The sequence below is a fragment of the Jaculus jaculus genome, chromosome 7 (genome assembly GCF_020740685.1).
Source record: "Jaculus jaculus isolate mJacJac1 chromosome 7, mJacJac1.mat.Y.cur, whole genome shotgun sequence".
NCBI classification, from domain to species: domain Eukaryota; kingdom Metazoa; phylum Chordata; class Mammalia; order Rodentia; family Dipodidae; genus Jaculus; species Jaculus jaculus.
In genome coordinates, this window is record NC_059108.1 from 63,474,370 (window position 1) to 63,495,375 (window position 21,006).

Consider the following 21,006-nt stretch of genomic DNA (forward strand, 5'->3'; position numbering starts at 1 on the left):
GCCAGATGCACAAGGGGGCGCACGCGTCTGGAGTTTGTTTGCAGTGGTTGGAAGCCCTGGCGTACCCATTCTCATTCTCTCTCTCTCTCTCTCTCTCTCTCTCTGTCTGTCTCTCTGTCTCTCTCTTTCTCTCTCTGTCTGTCACTCTCAAATAAATGAATAAAAATTAACAAACAAACAAAAAAATTTAAGAACTTTCCCAGCCTTGCAAAATAAAGACCCATCCAGAAACAAGAAGCAAACAGAACATCAAAAAGACAGGAGCAAAACAGAAACTACCGATGAAACATTATAGTTACAACTCTAAACAATGAAAACAAAGAAACAGTGGTAAAAGCATCAAGAGAAAAACAAGTCATTATATACAAAGATAAGCCTATTAGAAATACCTCTGTTTTTCCTATGGAAACTCTAAAAGCCAGAACAGCTTGGAATGGAGTGCTCCAAAGTTTAAAGGACTATGACTGCCAACCCAAATTACTCTACCCAGCAAAATCATCCCTCATAAAAAAAAAGATAAAAGGGAAATTTTTATGATAAAGCCAGCTTTATGAATGTATTAGCAAAGTTACACAGACTATACTGCAAGGAATACTTCACACAGAAAAGATGAACAACCAACTTTAAGAAGCTACAATAAGTGAAAAATCAATAATCAAAACTAGAACAGACATGAAAATACAAAAAGCTCAAATAATCTCCAAACCCCACCATGCCTTCAAAATGATATGGATTAACTTAAACCCCACTGTTATAACTAAACATCAGTGTACACACCCTGATAATCAAGAGACACAGTTTTAACTAGTTGAATCAGAAAAACTGATCCATCCATCCACTGTCTACAAGGAACACGCCTAAATATTAAAAATAAGCACCACGTCAGAGAGAATGGAAATAAATTTCCAACCAAACAGAAATGAGAAATGAGAAAGTGCGAGTAATACTCAAATCAAAAGTAATCAAAAGAGATAAAAAGACCACTACTTAGTTATCAAGGGAAAAATTCGACAAGAGGATATCACAATCATAAACTTATGTGCACCAAACACATGTGCACCATATTTATAATCTCTTACAAAACAAACCAGAAATAAATATCCAATATCATCATATTAGGGGAATTTAATACCCCACTCATATCAATAGCATAATCATCCAAGTAGAAAACCAACAGGGAAATAATGGAGCTGGAAAAAGTGGGAGAGAGGACAGAATACCTGAAAAACTCACAAAGGAAAAGAATATACGGGGTGGAAGGGTTGTGAGGTGTGGTGGAAGGGATGATGGGTTAGGGAGTCATACACAACTAAAGCTAGAGGGAGTTAGTACAGTAAGAAACTTCCTCCTGGGTACTGGTATATAAGACATAAGCCTCAATTAATGGAGGTGAATGGTCAAGACCAACAAGCCTAGTAGAAGGTTAAGAAAGCTTAATCCTAAAACATTGGCACTGGCTGGTGAATTCCAAGACCAGAACTGCCCACCCCTCTCTGCCACAGCAAGCAGTTGGCCAGAGATCCATGTCACCAAAGCAATTCAGATCATTGCCAAAGCACTTGGTTATCCTCCAGAGCTAAAAGGTAAGACCTTATTGCTGAAGACCACAGGTTGCTGTTTCAGGACACCATAAGACAATATGGGAACCGAGAGGAAAGTTAGTCCTCTTCTGGCAAACAATCATGGTGCGGGAAAGTGCTATGGGAGCTACTGGGTGATAATGGATAATGCTAATGGAGCTTCTTTCAGACACTTTTTCAAACTTTCATAAATATCAAAACAGATGATGGTTTTTGAGATTCCAGCATAAGAGGCAGTCAGCCCTCAGCAGAAGCCACGGACACCTTCTGTCTGGTACACATGCCGGCACCCTGGAGTGTGTTCATCTGCCCCGGGCATCCTCTCACCTTCCGTTCTAGCTGCATTCTTGTTTTAACATTCCAAATAGGGATCATTGAGGTATTTGTGATGAAAGCTGCAGAGCTGGCTGAGAAAATGTGCACAATGTTGCTATTAGTAGCAAAAATATCATTAAATTGTCCTTTGGCTTTGGGATAACATGCAAAGACACAGCCCTTCATGGTGCAACTCCAAAAAAAATTGGACCAAAGCCCGTAAAAACTGATTTTGGAGCCAGGCGTAGAGTTTGGGAGGCAGAGGTAGGAGGATCACTGTGAGTTCAATGCCGTCCTGAGATTACATAGTGAATTCCAGGTCAGCCTGAGCTAGAATGAGACCCTACCTCAAAAAAAAAAAAAGTGACTTTGGTCCCTCCTTTTCCAAGATTAATTTAAGAATCACAGATACTGGTCTTACCATACAAACTCCATTAATGAACCCAAGGATAATACATCGTTCAGAGACCTAGTGTCAAAGACTATACCCTGGTCTTAATGACTTGTAGTGGAGTTAAAATAGCAGCAACTGTGTGTCGGCATCAGCAGGCAAACTAAAAGATAAGCAGCGGGTTCTCCTGAGTGTTCCTCTCCAGGGCTCCACCAGCCAGCTCTCTGCGGCTAGCTAATGTCACTGCTTACGCCACTGCCCCAGCGTATGGTTCGCGAGGGGTTTCCGGTCACTCACCACCACTGCCCTCGGGAAGGCACCCGATGCTCGCTTGTGCAGAGGGAGCGTGGGGACAGACACCTGGCTCCCTCAGGGTGTCGCCAGTCTCTCACTAGCCTCTGTGGTGTGAGCAATGTGAGCACAAGCCCAGTATGTGGACCCAACTGCAACTTTGATTGTACCTGAGGCCCACACAGTGGGAGAAAACTCTTAACTGGTACTGGGAACTGTTGTGTAGCAGACTACTCTGAATGGAAACATTCTGTCCTGAAGAGAGAAAGGATCCGCTGACTCAGGAAGTCAAGTCTGGGAGACACAATTACTCCCCAAGGTGTATATATGTGTGTGTGTATATATATATGCCATACATATATACACCTTGGGGAGTAATTATATATATATATATATAAAACCTTGTATATCTCATTTATATACATACATAGATATACATTCCTTCCTGAGTAGTGGGCAGGTAGAAAGGAAGTTCTAGAGACTTGGAAAGTCAACAGGTCCTGGAAAGGGTTGCAAAACCCCACTGGAATGCTATTATCAAGGAAAAACAACTACTTTGGGAGAGAGAGAGACTCTCCAAGGAGCTGCCTGCAAGTGTGCACTGTGCTCCAGAGATGGAACTTCTGTGAGAGGTTGGGATTTCTCCTGATGTACTTGCCTTTGAGTTGAAGCAGTCAAGAGGAGTTTGGCATCCACGATGGGAAGAGGCTTCTCATGGAGAAGCTGCATTTGAGTCATCTACTGCTCCTGCACCGAACCCCTTACCCTGCTCTTTAAGTAACTCCAATAACTCATTGATTGACCAAAACTTGTTTTGTATAATTGTCCTTTTGTCTGTTATCTGTGCCCTATCTGGGGGAGAAGACATGCATTCACATCACCTCAGGATAAAGTTTTCCCATGGCACTGGGTGCCTAGCATGGGGGCCAAATAAGGAAAATGAAGGAGAAAGCACACCAGACTTGATTCAACAGAGACTGGCTGGAGGTTCAAGCCCTGAGCAGGGGACAAGGTCAAGCAATGAAGTGCCTGCCAACCCCTTCTCCAGCTTGAGGCTGCATGTTTACAGCTGAGCAGACTTTTATACAAAACGAGGGGCAAGAAGGACAAAAGCAAGGATGTCAGTGGAAGAAAACAAGATAGGAGCAAGACCATTTTCCTTGCTCATGAAACAGTTAACAGTGGCCTTTCATTGAATAGGTGTTTGTTTCTTTTTCAGGCCCAAGGTCTGGGAAAATGTTATTACCAAGGAATTTTAGTCACCTAGGTGTGGCTTCTGGGAGTCTTGGCTTTTGGTTCCCCATTTGTCAAACTTCATTTTGTACTTTTGCACATAACAGGCTATTATCCCATGTGGATCTTATGAACCAGGCAGCTTTTTAGGAGAATGATACTTATCAGAACCATTAGGAAAGAAATTCCTAGATCACATCGAATCTATTAGCCATTATCATCTAGTCATTATATGTGTATGAAGTTTTTGTATGTGACATACATACATTTACAGGTGACACAAATATTATAACTATGTCTGAAAATTAAAAACATAGGTGATAGGTAAGGAAGAAGGGATTATTAACTTGGATGGGGAGTTAATTGAAATTTGTGGAAATATAAAGATTTGTTAGGTAAGGTAGGAAGTATAAGAGATTAATATTGAAGCAAAATTTGAAATATCTTACACTATTTTAAATTTAAACATGATAGAGATTAAGAAGTTAGCTGCTTTTGAAGTTTAGGCTTAAAGATTTTTTTGTACATCCTTAATATAGAGGGCTTACAGATCTTACATACTAGGTTCAGAGATCAAAATGGCTTAGCTTTAGAAGAACTAATGAAAGTGTATTAGGCTGAAAGGTTAAAATTAGTTAAATTGATATTTTGTTATTATCAGTTGTTATTTTATTAGCACAGTGAAATTATGTTTTACATAATTATATTGATTATATAATGCAATAAAATATATTTTTTATAATTAGGCCCTGTTTTATCTATTAGAATAAGTTCATAGCAAATAACTAAGTTTTACACAACAGGAAAACATGTAAAAGTATAACACTTAAGAAACATATTGTTGTAAACAGGTATCCTATGTAACAAAGTAAAGGCTCCATCATATGGAGAACATATAAGCTTAATATTTGCATATAACTTAGTTATCTCAATCCAAAATTAAACAACTTTTTACAACCCTTTTAATGTTACCAGGGACAAAGTAAATTAGACTTCTATTTAAATGATCTCCAAGTTTGTCTTTTAAAAGAGAGAGAGAGTTCTCAAGGTTTTAGAAGATGGGTGATGAGTTTGAGTCTGACTTTTTCAAGTTGAGGTGGGATGATAGAAAAAATTGGGCAAGGGTTTCTATGCCTGTTGACCTTTAGGCCTTGGAGAACAATCAAAAGGGCCCCAGATAGATGAAGTTAATGTGTTATAGGATGCTCTCAGGTCAATTGGTGAAATTGCAGTGATACAGAAGGTTGTTTACATCAATTTTGTAGTTTTGATTTTTATGTAACACTTACTAGAGTTTAAATTCTAAAAACAAAACTAGTTAAAATATATTTATGTTGTTAACCTTGATATTTATATGGAAAACTAAGACTGACATAACCGGCAATAGAGACAGAGTAGTGAATCAGTCTATTTTTACAACAGCATGAGTCCAGGGGAACCTTTTCCAAAGCCTAAAAAAAGGTTATTAATTAGCCGAGAGATATCTGTAGCTGTGTTATGGAGTTAAGATGAAACACAAGATGATTTTTAGTATAGCTAAACAGTACAAAAACTACAGTGTCAGTACAAAAGACTCTTTAGTATGAGAAATAACTAACATAAAAGTCTATTATAATATAGGACATAACTTTGGGCCAGGGGCCTCCAACTTTTTCTACCTTAATATGAGGCATGGTACTATAAATAAATTTTTCATCCTAGTATAGAGAATTAAGTTTGAATTATATAAACAATTAAGGTAAGAGAAATACAGAGAAACAACTTTTAGGAAGTAGGCAGATCTTATTTTTAAATACCCAATAGTTCTAAGTATAAGCAGAACATGTTATCAGTCTTGAAAATAATATTTTTATGAACAAATCTAAACCAATCAATTTAATTTAGAAATATCCAGGAAAAGACAAGCAAGACAGCATAAAGTCTTGGCATCTGTATTTGAAAACATCTTTGATTAGTTTAGGTCCCTGTGGGGTACCAGTTACCTAGGGAAGGTTGGAATCATGACTACAGACCTTAACATCATTTATTTTAGATGAACACCATTATTTGAGCATGAGAAGGTGCCCTGAAGTTGAGAATATGTTTTAAGAGTTAATTTACTTATGAGCAATGAACTTGAGATACCAGAAATGAGAGTTATGTAATTATTTGACAGTACGTAAAAGGACAGAATCTAGTCATTGTTGAACTAGAATAGATGAGCTCTAATACAACCTTTGATAAATCGGATTTTAAAAAGAAAACAATGTTGAATAGCCAATGTTTTCAGCTTAAGCAAAATAAGAGCTATTTTAAAAATATTAATGATTTTAGTATGAGAACATCTTGGCAAATTAAACATTAATAAGTGAAACTTTACCTTAAGATTCAGTTTCCCAAATAGGTAGAACATTTCCCTTGATCAGTCTCCCTGTAAGCTAATAATTCCTGGAAATGATCAGAGATTATAAGGAGAAAGTGTAACCAGGAATATCTAAGCTGCCTGATGTCTTGTTACCCTTTAGTCCTGCCTGAAGACCATAGTTTTGATTTTAATCTTACTTTTTACATTCTCACATCTTTTTTTTTACTTGTATTGACCACTTAAACATCTTTCTTAATAACATTCTATATATCTATTATTAAAAATTTCTGTCTATATTACCTTTCAATAACCCCATCTCATCTTTTACAAAACTTTAATCATTTTATTGAATAATTAAAAGAAAATTCATCTAATTCACTTATCTTATTACCAATTAACAGAGATGCAAGTAATCCAGTATCCCAAAGTTAACCATTCTATTATTGGAAATTTGTAAAGAAACATCTTTAGCAGAAAAATTTAGAATTTAAGGTGAGGAATATATCATAAACTTTGTCTTAGCAACTTGACATCATAAAATATATTCATAAGCATCAGAACACTTAATGACTATAAGGACTGGAATAATTGATGGCCAGGTATTTATTCACACTTAAAGACTACATGAAACAAAGAACATATGACATGATATAGTTAGCAAGCATCAGGTGTGACAAAGAACATGAAACATGAGGAGACATGGCACTTTTTCTTTTTTGGCCATTAGCCATATGTAAGGGGACTAGGGTTACAGTACATCCCTTGGATTTTTTTCTTTATGTTACCTAGCTGCATGGCAAGCACTGGTTTTTCTAGTCATTTAAGGGTTAAGTTTCTGTGTACTGTGATTGCCCCTCCTCTGTTGTACATTTCTCTTTGGTGGCTTGTAATGAAAAGAATGGGAAAGAGGAAAAGAAAGAAAAAAAAACCTAGAAGTTGTATATTTATTTTAAATTTTAGCAAGAAGAGAAAAATTAGATATGAGACCAAGAGAAGACAGGAGTTTCTTTTTAGAGGCAGGGTTTGTGTTTGATTTAGTGGGATGGCTCAAATTTGGTGTGAGAGGAAGAGACCCTTGCAATTTATGGCCATTTGACAGAACTGTGTGTGAGAGATAGAGTTTTAGGAAGAAGTGGAGGAGGGAACCTTGGACCATTTGCCATGTCATTGGAGAAAATTATTGTGATGAGTGAGAATGTTAAAATTGAAAGTACCAAACTCAGACCAGAGGTGGCCATTATATAGAGAATATTGGGACCAAGTTTGAATAAAGAGTCAGAGTGATTTGATAGTCAGGAGATCAGATAGTCTGAGTTCCAATAAATTAGTTTTGAGATGTGCCAGTGGTGTGTCTTTTGGACATATAGTTTAGAGATCATTTTGGAAGATAGGGATGAAGTGGAATGGCTGGTTCCACCACCAGGGATGCCTCCAAGGCTTAGGGAGGACAATGAGGAGAGTCCTAAGAATTAGGAGGGAACATCTTCACATTTGTAATGTTTGGGTGTCCAGTGGAACAAAATGTGGGAGGTTCCTGGGGCCTCTGATCATCCATGGACAGAAGAGAGAGTGAGAAACTCCTCAAATCTCTAAGGTCTGAGATAGGGTGCCTCCACCAACAGAATGAGAGTGATTACCTTGTTCTGAAGGCTAAACTTTGATAAGGATGTGAATGGAAGTCAGTTAGATGGTGAATGAGCTCTCATCTGGAGTTCAAAACTCTGGTGGGAGGAGAGGGTGAGAAGAAGAAAAGGCAGAAGCCACCAGCTATAGAGCTGGAAAGACCAGAGGTCTCAGGTCACAACTGGTGGCTATTTAGTACAGAATAGTGAGCACAGGGAGTGTCTGAGCTTCCAAAGGAGTGAAACATGGGCAGGGAGGTAGAGAGAAAGAATGAAAGAGAAGGGGGCAGGGAGAGCATGAGGCCTGAAAGCCCCTAAGGGATCCAATCTGAGTCACGGCACCAGAAATGCAAGGAAAGTGAAGGAGAAAGTACAACAGACTTGATTCAATAGTCAGAGACTGTTTATTGAAGCACAGTGAAGGGTCATAGCCATCCTGCATGGTGGAGGCTGAAGCCCTGAGTGTGGGGGACAGGGTCAAGCAGTGCAGTGACTGCAAACCTCTTCTCGGGACTGAGGCTGCAGAAGCAATATTTACAGCTGAGCAGACTTTTACACAAAATGAGGGACAAGAAGAACATAAGCAAGTATGTGAGTCAGGGAAAACAGGAGAGGAACAAGGCCATTTCACTTGCTCATGAGATAGTTAACAGTGGCCTTTTCATTAAACAGGAGTTTGTTACTATTGAGCTCCAAGGTCTGAGAAAATGTTATTACCAAGGAATTTATCCTTCATTCCCAAGCCTCTGCTATAAGGTCAGTTTGTCTCAGAGAAGCTAGGACTTTATTAACCTTTCATATCATATAACCAAAGATGAGTTTGGGAAGATTGGGAATAGTGGTTGCATGGTCCTGCCTATGTTTAGCAAGGCATGCCCTGAGGATGAGGGTGGACCATCTGAGGTGGAAATCTGACATGGCCATCCCTCCCTATATGTGTGTAGTGATGTGCCTTCGGTAGTAGTGGTATGGTGTATAACCAAGACTAAGCCACCAGGAGCAACTGTTTCTGGGAGGAATCTCAGGGTGGCCATTTTTATGTATGTTGTATAAAATGGCATGTAAGCTTCAATGCGGGACTATGAGGATTCCTTGAAAACTGCTAAAGGATGGAGGCTGTGGTAAGGTCCCTGAGTGTGGCACATAAGGGACTAGAATAACAGCAAGCTTCCACAGAGGTAGCCTGGCCATTGCTATGTGTTATAAGGTATACAGCTGAGTCAGAGATAGCTAAACAGAGAGAAATTGGTTGTGTAAAGGAGAAATTGCAAAGGGAAAGAGACATGTAGCTAAAGTGTTCAGCGTTAACCTCTGATTTAGAAAATAAATTGGGTAAAAGAAGGTGAGATAGAGGTGCTGCTTTACTGACTCAGTCAAAGGTGAGCAAAGTACAAGTTAGACCAATGTTAAAGAGCCCTTCATGGGATACAAAAAAGTCTGTAGCCATGAGAAGAATCAGATAGTGAGAGTTAAAAAAAGGACGTACATATAATAAATCAAGTTTGTAAAGTACTACAGCAATCAAGAAAAGATGAGAGAAAGGCCAAACAGACAAAGGGGTCTGGTAGGATCACTATAAGACAGATATGACAAGATTTTTGTAGAGCTGAAGTTCCTAAGGATAAAAGTTACAGAAAGCCAAATACGGTGCTAGTGAGCAGCATCAAGAATGGGAGGCACTACCCTATCTAGCCTCCCATAATCCATGGACATTTTCCATGGCTCATTCCACTTTCTTACCCTGTGGTACTCCTAGGGAGCTGCCTTGCATCTCTCCACCCTTGCCCCATGGGCTCAATGGTGCCCAATCAAGTTAATTGGCACAACTCAGGGCCAAGGGGGAATGAGACTGCTCTCTAGCCAGCTGTGGTGCCTGCTTTTTGGGTTGGATTTCTCCATCCCTTTGGGAAGCTAAAGTCTTACCAGTTGTTTCTCCTTCAGCTACACCTTGCTTCTGTGATAACTTATGGCTAGATGAGCCATTTCCACACTTGCAGAACAGAAGGAGATGTGACTCACTTTGGGGGCATAATTGCCCACTCCTGGTACAAGCTTAGTTCTCTTCACTTACACCCTCTCATTCATATCCTCTAAGAACTCTTCTACAGATCCTTTTGAGGAAGCAGGTGATACAAGCAATGGAATCTTCATGATGTTTTGGACCATGCTAATGTTCTCCTTTAGTATCTGCTTACCTACTGACTCTTGAAACCACCTGATGTATGGCCAACTAGTGCTGCTTGGAATGTATGATGATGGGTCTTCAGAGATCCTGCCTATCATCTGTTAAAAGGTTTTATACTGATATTATATAAGTTAGGGTGGAGAAATTGCTTAGTGGTTAAGGTGCCTGCAAAGCCAAAGGACCCATGTTTGATTCTTCAAGACCCACGTAAGCGAAATGCACAAGGTGGTGCATATGTCTGGAGTCTGTTTTCAATGGCTGAAGGCCCTAGTAAGCCCATTCACTCTCTATTGCTATCTGCCTTTGCCTTTCCTCTTCCTCCTCCTCCTCCTCTTCCTCCTCCTCTTCCTCCTCCTCCTCCTCCTTCTCTCTCTCTCTCTCTCTTTCAAATAAATAAAATAAAATACATATTATATAAGGCTTTAAATATGTCATAGTGCTCCCCTCTGGGTGTCTTGCATGTTAATAAAGGTATCTGAAAAGACAGGAAAGATAACAGTTAAGCAATTAAAAAGAAGATATCACAGAAAATAGGAAATTGCATTTCTAGAAGCCGTGAGGTTGTTGATTAAAGATTACAGTGCCACAGATGGGCTACCTCCCTAAGTTGTTGGCCAGGGAAACTCATGAAACTCCCAAAATAAATAAAAAGGCCTTATTGTTGGTTGATTTCCAGAACTAAATGGTAAGACACTATCACTGAAGATATGGCATGTTTTTGTAAAGAAAGTGAAAAACAAAAGCAAACCTCACTTGATCTCAACAGACAGAGACTATTTATTGGAGTAGAGCAAAGGGCCATAGCTTTCTGATCAGATGGAGGCTAAAGCCCTCAGCAGAGGAAGGGGCTCAGCTTATCAGGGTGCTATTTAGAGAAATAAACAGGAATCAGGTGCAGTCTGATGGGAGTAGACAAGTAACTGAATAACAGCAATATTGGGTTTGTTGGATCTTTTACAATGAGTCAGAGGAACTATCTTAGTGGTTTTCTGCAGGGTAGAATCTCCTAAATTGTTTGAGTTCCTCAGAGCTTTCTGAGTTAAAGAAAGTTCATCAATCTTTCATGAAGAAAGTCCATCAACCTTTCATATTCTGACTCTGGAAAATAAAAAGAAATCGGAAAGGGGCATGAGGGTATAGAATCCAACTGCTTCCTGCTGACAAGTGGGACAATAACAAAGGGTCTATTTCTAAGGGTCCAGAGAGAGTAGGAGTATAAGCCAGATTGAGGGCTTTGATCCTGTCTGGGACATCTGCAGTGAGCATTCTGGGTAGGTAGTGGAGTGAATGATTGCATTCCAGAAGAAATCTCTGTAAAAAATTTAGAAGACAAGGTGAAAATGTCATAGGATCATTATTATTAGGAGGAAGGTCATAAGTATGGGGAGTATCCTAGATGGAAGTGACCCAAAACCCCATCCTGAGGCATTTGTATGTCACTGTTGACACTTTGTTTGCCTGGTCCTATAGTTGATTGACCCATTGGCAGTGGTTAAGAGGTCATGTCTTTTGTGATTTTGAAGTTTTATGGGGGCCAGGGAATCAAGATGATCTTGGGTAGAGTGGTCTGATCTTATATTTCTTTTAGGCTTTTTAACAGCTGGCATGATAGGAAAGTTTTTTCATGTATAGATACTCTGAGTCTAGCTGTTCCTGTGGCCACACCTCTAAAGATACATAATATTGTGAGCAAGGGGAGAACAATTATGTCTCTTATAGGCTTTATGCTAGCATTTATGAGAATTGGAGTAGGAGAATCAGAAGGTATAAGAGATATAGCAGGATATAGAAGGCCCAAAGTGTATCTGTTAGTCCAGTTAGTGGGGCGATATATACATGGTGAGGTTTTACATATCCAGAAAGCACCATGTGACTGATCACAGGCAGATTATATTTTTAGAGGGCATGTTAGAAATCTTGAAAGTAGAACTCAAGAGGCATAAACAAGGAAACCAGTGGAAGCCTATATACATATAGACTATCTGGCGCCACAAAGAACAATTTATGTGACCACTGTTTATGACTGGTAGATGTTTAAAGACTGAGAGATGAGAGAGAGTTCTGTTTAATGAGGCTGAGGCTCATACAGAATTGAGAGTAGGGGACTTAAGTGGATGTAACAGAACTAGCTTGTGAGCTTGATTAAGGCATAGGGGAGAGTGGAGAAAAGAGGAACCTATGTAAGCTTGGCTGAGGAAGAAAATGAGTGGAAGACATATCAAAAGTAGAAGACAGTGTTTGGGAATTAAATGGGGAAGGGGGAGTTTGATGGGGAGGGAGTTTGTCAACTGGGATTTATTGAGAGTGGATCCTGGTATGGGCATTTCAAAAGGTTTTTTTATGGCACAGGAGAACTTGGTGAGTGGAGCTAGGGTTAAACAGGTAGGGGATGGAGCAGTGGATGTAGGAAGCCTTGGACAACTCTCCATATCATAGAAGAAAATTATTGAGATCAGTGAGCATGTTTAAATCAAAAATATCAAAAGTCTGATGAGTGGCAGCCATTGTCCAGAGAATATTGTGGCCAAATTTGAACATAAAGTTGGAGTAATTTGGTGGGTAGGAGCTCAGTCTGAGTTCCTTTAACTTAGTTCTGAAACATGTCAATGGAGTATCTTTTGGAACAGATAATTTAGAACCCATTTTGTAGGACAAGGACTAAATGGAGTGGCTGGTCCCACCACCAGGGATGCCTCCAAGGCTTAGGGAAGGTTGAGGAGTGACCCAAGAATTGGAGTATCTGGTGGAACAAGATAAATGTGGGACACTCCCAGAGGCTCCAGTCATCCATGGACAGAGATAAAGAATGAGAAACTCCTGGAGTTTCTGGGGTCTGAGAAGGGGCACCTCTGCTGCAGACTGGGAGTTTGTACCTTGTCCAGAAGGCTGGAATTTTATGAGGATGTAGATGGAAGCCAGTCAGTCAGCGAAGGCCTCTCATCTGGAGTTAAAAAGTCTGGGGGCAGAAGGGAGGGAAAGAAGGAAGTGTGACCTGGTGGAGTACCCAAAAAGCGTCAGACACTTGGCTGAGCTCAGAGAAGGATTTTGGATATTCACCAGAGTAGAGTGTAGCTCTGGTCAAAATTTCTCAGTCTCCACAAACGTGCTGCTAACCAGTTAGGATGAAAAGAAGAAAAGGAAGAAGCCTCCAGATATAAAGCCGGGCTTACACAGAACACTAATAAAATCCCCTGAACTGTGGGGTTGAACAGGATTTGTACCACTCATGTGGGCAGAGGTTGCAAAGACCTAACTATCAGGTCACGACCAGCAGTTCTTTATCCCAGAATAGTAGCACAGGGGTTGGGGGAGGGGGCATCTGTGCTCCCAAGGGAGTGAAACACTGGTGGGAGAGGGAGGGAAGTGAGTCGCGAAGCCTCTTCAGGTCATAGCATCAGAAATATAAGTAAAGTGAAAGAGAAAAGCAAACCAGACTTGATCTCAACAGACAGAGACATTTATTGAAGCACAGCGAGGTGCTGCAACATTCCCATGGGATAGAGGCTGAAGCACCCAGTAGGGTAAGTGGCTCAGTTTATGAGGGCACTATTTAAGGAAATAGACAGGAGTCAGGTGCGGGGGTGGGGGTAGACAAATAATAGCAACATTTGGTTTGTTATATCTTTTACGATGAGTCAGAGGTATTGCCTCAGTGATTTTCTGCAAGATGGAATGTCTCACATTGTTTTCAGATCCTCAGAGCTTTCTGAATCAAAGATAGTTCATCATACTTACCTGGTGGGGGAGATACCATAATCATGAAGGTGGTTTTCCCAGGGCGAGGCTTATCCATTGTACTCCAGAAGTGCTGAACCCTGCGATTTCCCCAAATACTGGAAACTCGACGGCATAATTTGTGTTAGTGGGGGACTGTGTTCGCGCTCTCCCCTCCTCCAGAAGAAAAGATAGTTCATCAGTCTTTCATGAAGAAAGTCCATCAACCCTTCAGTTGTAATTTTTGGATGTGGAGAAATGAGGCTTGGACTGTGCTGGAAGCTTACTCCCTGCTGGCTAGCTTTCATAGAGCTGAAAGGTGCTATATATCCTTCTGGGAAAGAATGGTCATCAACAGTACTATTCAGCTCTGGACACTGTGTGATACAATACCAAAATGCCAGGCAAGATGTGCCTGCCTGCACGATAGTGGCAAAACTGTTGTGGTACAGACAACAACTTTTTTGGTTGGCTTCAAGTTCCTCTCCACTGGAGGGAATTCATAGCTGGTATAGTAAACCTGTCAAAAGCCTGTGGCTGAGATGAGCATAAGCCCTAGTGGGGAAGCCAGTAATATTGTTTTGTTCAATGGTTGTAATAATCCTGCTAAATATTTATGCTTGCACTAACAGAGTACTGTTACTGCTTCTCTCTGCTTTGATTGTAGAGGAGAACTTCTTACAGTTGGCAGTGGTTGCTAATAGACTCAATTGATCAAGCTCCCAAGACTAAATGACTATTGCTATGGCATGGTGGCCAAATGATTTGCCATAGATGAATATCTATCTCACCTCTTCCAAGGCTCAGGGAACATTATGAAAGTGGGTATCAAGAATATAAGACCCAGAGGAAGGGGTGCACTGTTGTGTAGCAGATTCCTTTGAGTGGAAATATTCTCTCCTGAAGAGAGAAAGTCTGGTTCAGAAAGCCAAGTTAGGGAGACCTGAAACTTAAAATTGACACAACCACTGCCAAAGGTTATATTAGAAGCTGAAACATTCCTTCCTAAGGGAAGAAAATGAAGGAAGTTTCAGAGATTCAGGAAATAAGACTAGAACCTTGCCCTAAGGCTAATAAAGGAGAAGCAACTGCTTTGAAGAGATACTCTTCTATACAGCTGCCTGAAATTGACTCCTGAAGTATGCTCAGAGATGCAGTTTCCATAATTCTTCACCTATGCTGAGGTGGGCTGCCTTTGAGTTGAAGCAGATATAGGAAGGTTGGCAGCCAGAATTGGATGAGACTTCTCTTGGTGTGGCTGCCCTTGAGTCATCTATTGCTCCTGTAAGCAAAGCCTCATCCTGCTCTGGAAGTAACCCCAATAAATTCATTGGTTCACCAAAACTGATTTTGGTGTAATCATCCTTCAGTCTGCCATCAGTGCCATATCTGAGGGATAAGATGTATTCACATGACACTAGGGAAAAGTTTTCCCATGATAGAACCAAATCAGAATCTCATGGACAGGAAACTCAGAAACTTCTGTTGCTCTATGGATATAGAGTGGGCATACACATCAAAATGTCTCTCACATATCCACCTTAGTCAAAGGTTGCTCTTACTCTAGGTTGGAGAATCTGTTCAATTTTACAAATGGCAGAAAATAATGGGGAGATCCAAGATCAATCAATACAACAAAAAAGAGAGCCAACTTCTCATTATGAAGAGTGCCACCACCCTTACTGCATTTACTTGGGTCCAAGAGAAATTTCAGTGGAAGCAACAAGTATTGCTCCCAATGCTAGCCTGACAACCAGCTCCAGGAAAATGACATCAAACATGGTGATGAATCAAAAAACATCAAAGCAGAAATACCAAGACTACAGAGAACTCCACACTAAACCAAACTGCTAACAGACCTACCAATGCTCCAGAATTGTTGCAGAAGAGAGGCAGGAGGATTATAAGAGCCACAGAGTAGGTAAAAATATCTTTGGGTAGAGCCAGGTGTGGTAGTGCATGCCTTTAATCCCAGCACTCGGGAGGCAGAGGTAGGAGGATCGCCATGAGTTCAAGGCCACCCTGAGACTGCAGAGTTAATTCCAGGTCAGCCTGGACCAGAGTGAAACCCTACCTTGGAAAACAAAACAAATAAACAAACAAAAATATCTTTGGGCTACAGCCCCCCAAAGAATGACAGAGACCCTTATTACCCCACAGTGAACACAAATCACTAGCAACCCTAATGAGGAAGGTGCTCAGGGAACAGGGATTAGGGGGGAGAGGATAGAATATAATCTATGTAAAAAAAATTTAAGGATGCAAATTGTAAATGAATAAGTTAAATTAGCTCAACTTGCAGATGACATGATTCTATACATAAGTGACCAGAAAGACTCCACCAACAAAATTTCTAAAGGGGATAAATTATTTCAACAAAGTGTCAGTATACAAAATCAATACACAAAACTCAGTAACCTTTCTATATGCAAAAGACAAACATATGGGTAAAGAAACCAGGGATACTGTCCCATTTAAAACAGCCACAAAAAATCAAATATATTAGAATATCACTAACAAAGGAATTAAACAGCCTACACAATGAACACATGAAAACATTGAAGAAAGAAACTGAGGACACAAGAACCTAGAAAGACCTTCCATGCTCCTGGATTAGAAGAATTATTATTGTGAAAATGGCCAACCTACCAAAAGCAATATACAAATTCAGTGCAATTCCATAAAATTTCTAGCAACATGCTTCACAGTGATGGCAAAAATAGTCTCAAAATTTATATGGAACCACAAAAGACCTCAGATAGCCAAACATACCATTATCAAAGAAATACTTCAGGTGACATCACTCTATCTGATTTTATATTACAATGTCATAGTAATAAAAAATAGCATGGTATTGGCACAGAAATAGACACATAAATCAATGGAACAGAATAGAAGATACAGGTCTAAGTTCAAATAATTACAGTCTCCTGATCTTTGAAAAAGGGGCCAAAAACACTGAAAAAAAATAGTAATTTAAACAAATGGTGCTGATGAAACTGGATAGCCACATGTAGAAGAATGAAATTTGATCCTCTTATCTTATGCATAATAAGCTCCAAATAGATCAATGACCTCAATTTAATACCTGCAACTCTAAAACAACTAGAAGGAAATAACAGGGAGAATGCTCCAACATAGAGTCTTAGGGAAGAACTTTATACCCCTGTAACCCAGGGAATTAGACACTCAACCATGGGGCTCTCATCAAACTAAAAGCTCTATTGTACAGATAAGCAAGTCACCAACAGAGTAAACAACCTACAGAATGGGAGAAAATCTTTGCAGTTATACATCTAACAGAAGTGTGATGTCTATAATTTACACAAAGAACTCAAAATTCTAAGTAATAATAATTTTAAAAAGTCGATTTTATTTAGGCTTTTGGTTAAGATGGTGCCCATCTAACCGTGCTTCAGCTTCCACTAAAATATCAGGCAAGATCTCTGGGGCTCCAGTGTAAGTAAGTTCTAGCAGACCCCCAGTGGGAGGATACAGAGGGGCACAGTCAGGAATCTGCTGATTCCCACACTCTCAGTTATCCCATTAGATTCCCAGAACCCTCAACCACACATCCTAGCCACTTCATACTTGACCATGTGTTCTCCTGTGCTACTTGCAGAGTGGGGTCCAAAGGCTTTCCCTTCCTTCCTCCCACTGACCAGGGCCCACACCAGCTCCTTCCTCCTGCCCACCAGGGATGAACACAGTATCTCCCTCCCAAGCTGATGAGCCCCCATACCATCCCCTTTCTCCTGGAGGTCACTCCACTTCATCAGTCTGTTGCTATCATGTACTGCTGTCTGTATCCACTTATACTACCCTGCCTCCTAGAGCCCCCCTCCACTAAGACTGTGGTGACCTATGCATACTTCTTCTGTTCCCCAGAAGTCCCCTCTACTGTGTCCAGCCCATACCTGGCTCTCACAACCTCCTCAGACTAAGCCCACTGACCCCTTGTGCTCCAGACTTATGCCATGCTTCTCCACCTTGCATCCTTAGTGGACTGGCCTTCAGGCTGCATCCCCCTGTCCCTCCACACCCTGTGTTGACTACAGGCACCCTTGAGTGTGCTCCTTAGCCACTATCCCTGTCTCCCCTGTGCCAGCAAACTCCCTGATCCAGTCTCCTCTGTGGAATCTAGCAACCCCTGCCATCTCTCCAATGACAAGCCCCACTCCCAGTGACTACTTGGGGCATTGCATTAGCCCCAGAAGGGGAGTATAAAAAAACAAGGTGATCTCTGCCATGGAGGAACAAGTAAGTTCTCCTCACCCTGCCCAATTAGCACCCCAACCCCAACTTTGTTAGTAAGCACCAGCCCAGGGTGACTGCTTCACTTACATCCTTCACAACCTGCACATCGCAGAATGCAAACTCATCAACAGCCTATTCTAGTCAAATATAAAAGGGAACAATCACTGAAGACACTACAAAGGTAAACTCCAGCTTCCTCCTGAATTAAGTAAGATTCCTACACTGTGATGGGCAGACCACAGCTCAAAAGAAACAACATGAAACATCAAATGGAAAGAACACCAACGAGGTTGCCTAGTTCCACAATGGAAGTCCCCAAACAAAACACAGAAGAGAGATAGAGAGATTACTCAGTGGTTAAGGCCTGTGAGGAAGAATGCATATTTCAATCTCTGGGTCTCACATATCCAGATGTAAGTGTGCAATGTTGCACATGTACACAAGGGCACACATACACACACACCTGCAATTCATTCACAGTAATTGAAAAGGCCCTGGAGTGCCCAGTTTCTCTCTCAAAACAACAACAACAACAAAAACGTAATAAAAAACAGAAGAGACAAAAGGAATAGAACCCCAAGATGAAATACAAGATATGTGACCCTGACTAAGCAAATGGCAGAACTAGGAGAAAATCAAGAAAAACCTGACAATTACATAAATGAAATCCACACAACTGTCCTCACTAGGCTGGACACAATAGAAAAAGAAAAAGAAAAAAAAAAAACAACTTAGAAAAACCTCAAAAGAGAGTTAAGTGATCTGAAGGTGAGCCAAAAACAGTGGACCTCAATTATTAGCTAGTTAAGATCAATGAAGACATAAGTAAATGCAATGAATTCCAAGAAGCATTAAGAAATTTTTTTTAAATGGCCTGAAATGGAAACTTGACAAATGGATGGATACTACACAGAAAAAGGCAATAGAAAATACAAACCAAATTGAACTAATCCAAATCTCTCTAGAAGCACTCAAGAATAGAGTTAGTCATGTAAAGGACAAAATTTAGGAGATGGAAGAAAAGACAGAAAAAGAAGTTTGTGAGTACAAAAACTTTAATAATTTCAAAAATGCTAGTGAGCAGAATTTGAAGGAATTGTGGGGTACCCTAAAACATCCCAACATTCAAATCATGGGTATACCAGGAAGGAAAGAAATGCAGACAAAAGGCATGGAGAACTTATTCAACAAAATTGTCAAAGAAAACTGTCCCACCCTCTCAAAAGAGAGTCCCATCAAGACACAAGAAGCTAACAGAACATCAAACATACTGGACTAAAGAAGAAATTCTCCAAGACATATCATTAATAAGACTCTAAACAATGAAAACAAGAGAGTCTTAAAAGCAGCAAGAGAGAAATAACACATTACATATAAAGGCAACCCCATCAGAAGTCCCTTAAATTTCTCAATGGAAACACAGAAAGACAGAAAGCCTGAAAGGAAACACTTCAAAGTCTAAAAATCCATGGCTTCCAGCCCAAACTACCTTACCCAGTGAATATATGCCTCATAATAAATGGTGAAAGAAAAAATTTCTATGCTAAAAGTCAGCTCTACAGTGATATGAAACCAAAGCCAAATCAATAGAGAATACTTTGGGGAATTTTCCACACAGAAAAGTCAAGCAACCAACTGAAGAGCCTAAAATAAGCAGACCACAATACCAAAACTAGAGAAGGCCCAAAATTACAAAGTCCAAGAAAACACCAAACCCTACAAAGCACCCCAACACGGCAAGGATTAAGTCATACCTCACAGTTATTGCCATAATCATTAATGGCTTTAATTCACCCCAAAAGATACAAGTTAACAAGGTGGATCAGAGAAAATTGACTCTTCAATTTGCTGTCTTCAAGAAACACAACTCACCACTAAAGACAGACACCTCTTCAGGGTGAAAGGATGGAAAATGACATTCCAAGCAAACAGAAACAAGAAACAAGCAGGTATTGCTATACTAACATTGGTTAAAATAGACTTAAAACCAAATGTAATCAAAAAGGATAAAGAAGGACACTTCTTACTCATCAAGGGAACAATCCCACAAAAGGGTATCACAATCAACAATCTATATGCACCAAGCATAGGTGCACAACAATTTATAAAACAAAACCTACTTGACAACAAAAAAGAAACATCAACACCACCATAGTAAGGGTCTTCAACACTCCACTATCATCAATAGACAGTTAATTCAAACAGAAAATGACCAGAGAAGTAAGAAAGCTGAACAACACCACAGAACAATTAGATAGACATAATGGACATCAATAAAACATTCTACCCAAAAGCTTCAGATTATACATTCCTGTCAACAGTCCATGGAATATTCTCCAAAATAGATCATATATTGGGTCTTAAAGCCTGCCTCCATATATTCAGTAAAATTGACATAATTTCCTCCATGATATCACAGCACAATTCTGTAAGGCAAATTAACAACAGACACTCTAGGAACTCCATCAGGTCCTAGAGACTGAACAACACTTTTAAACAATAAATGGGTTGTGGAAGAAATCAAAAGGGAAATTGTAAAATTACTGGAATTGAATGACAATGAAAACACAATTTACCAAAACTTATGGGCAAAAATGAAGGCAGTCCATAGGGAAAAATGCATAGCACTACATGAATTCATAGCAAAGACAGAAGATCCGAAACTAGTAATTTAATCATCCACCTAATGGCATTGAAAAAATGAAAAGAATCCAACCCCAAAGCTCCAGAACCATGTTGACTCCTCCCACCTAAGCAGCCAGGGCCCCATGTCATCAAAAGCCTAATCTAGTCAAACATAAAAGGGAACAATCGCTGAAAAGACTTCAAAGGTAAACAACAGCCTCCTCCTGAATTAAATAAGATTCCCACACTGTGATGGGCAGACCACAGTGTGAAAGGAATAACACAAAACATTGAATGAAAGGAGCCCCAAAAAGCTAGCCTAGTTCCACAATGAAAATGAATGACAATGAGAACACAACTTACCAAAACTTCTAGGACACAATGAAGGCAGTCCTTGGGGGAAAATACATGGCACTAAATGCATTAATAACAAAAACAGAGAGATCCCA

At 40.1% G+C, this 21,006-nt stretch overlaps 1 non-coding gene and 1 pseudogene across 1 annotated transcript; one reads left to right on the top strand and one right to left on the bottom strand.

Moving 5' to 3' along the window:
- Positions 1-1,707: 1,707 nt before the first annotated feature.
- On the bottom strand, positions 1,708-17,415 carry LOC101604191 (annotated as a pseudogene).
- On the top strand, positions 13,689-13,852 carry LOC123462673. Its single transcript, XR_006638454.1, has one exon. It is a non-coding gene; the product is annotated as a U1 spliceosomal RNA (small nuclear RNA).
- Positions 17,416-21,006: the final 3,591 nt, after the last annotated feature.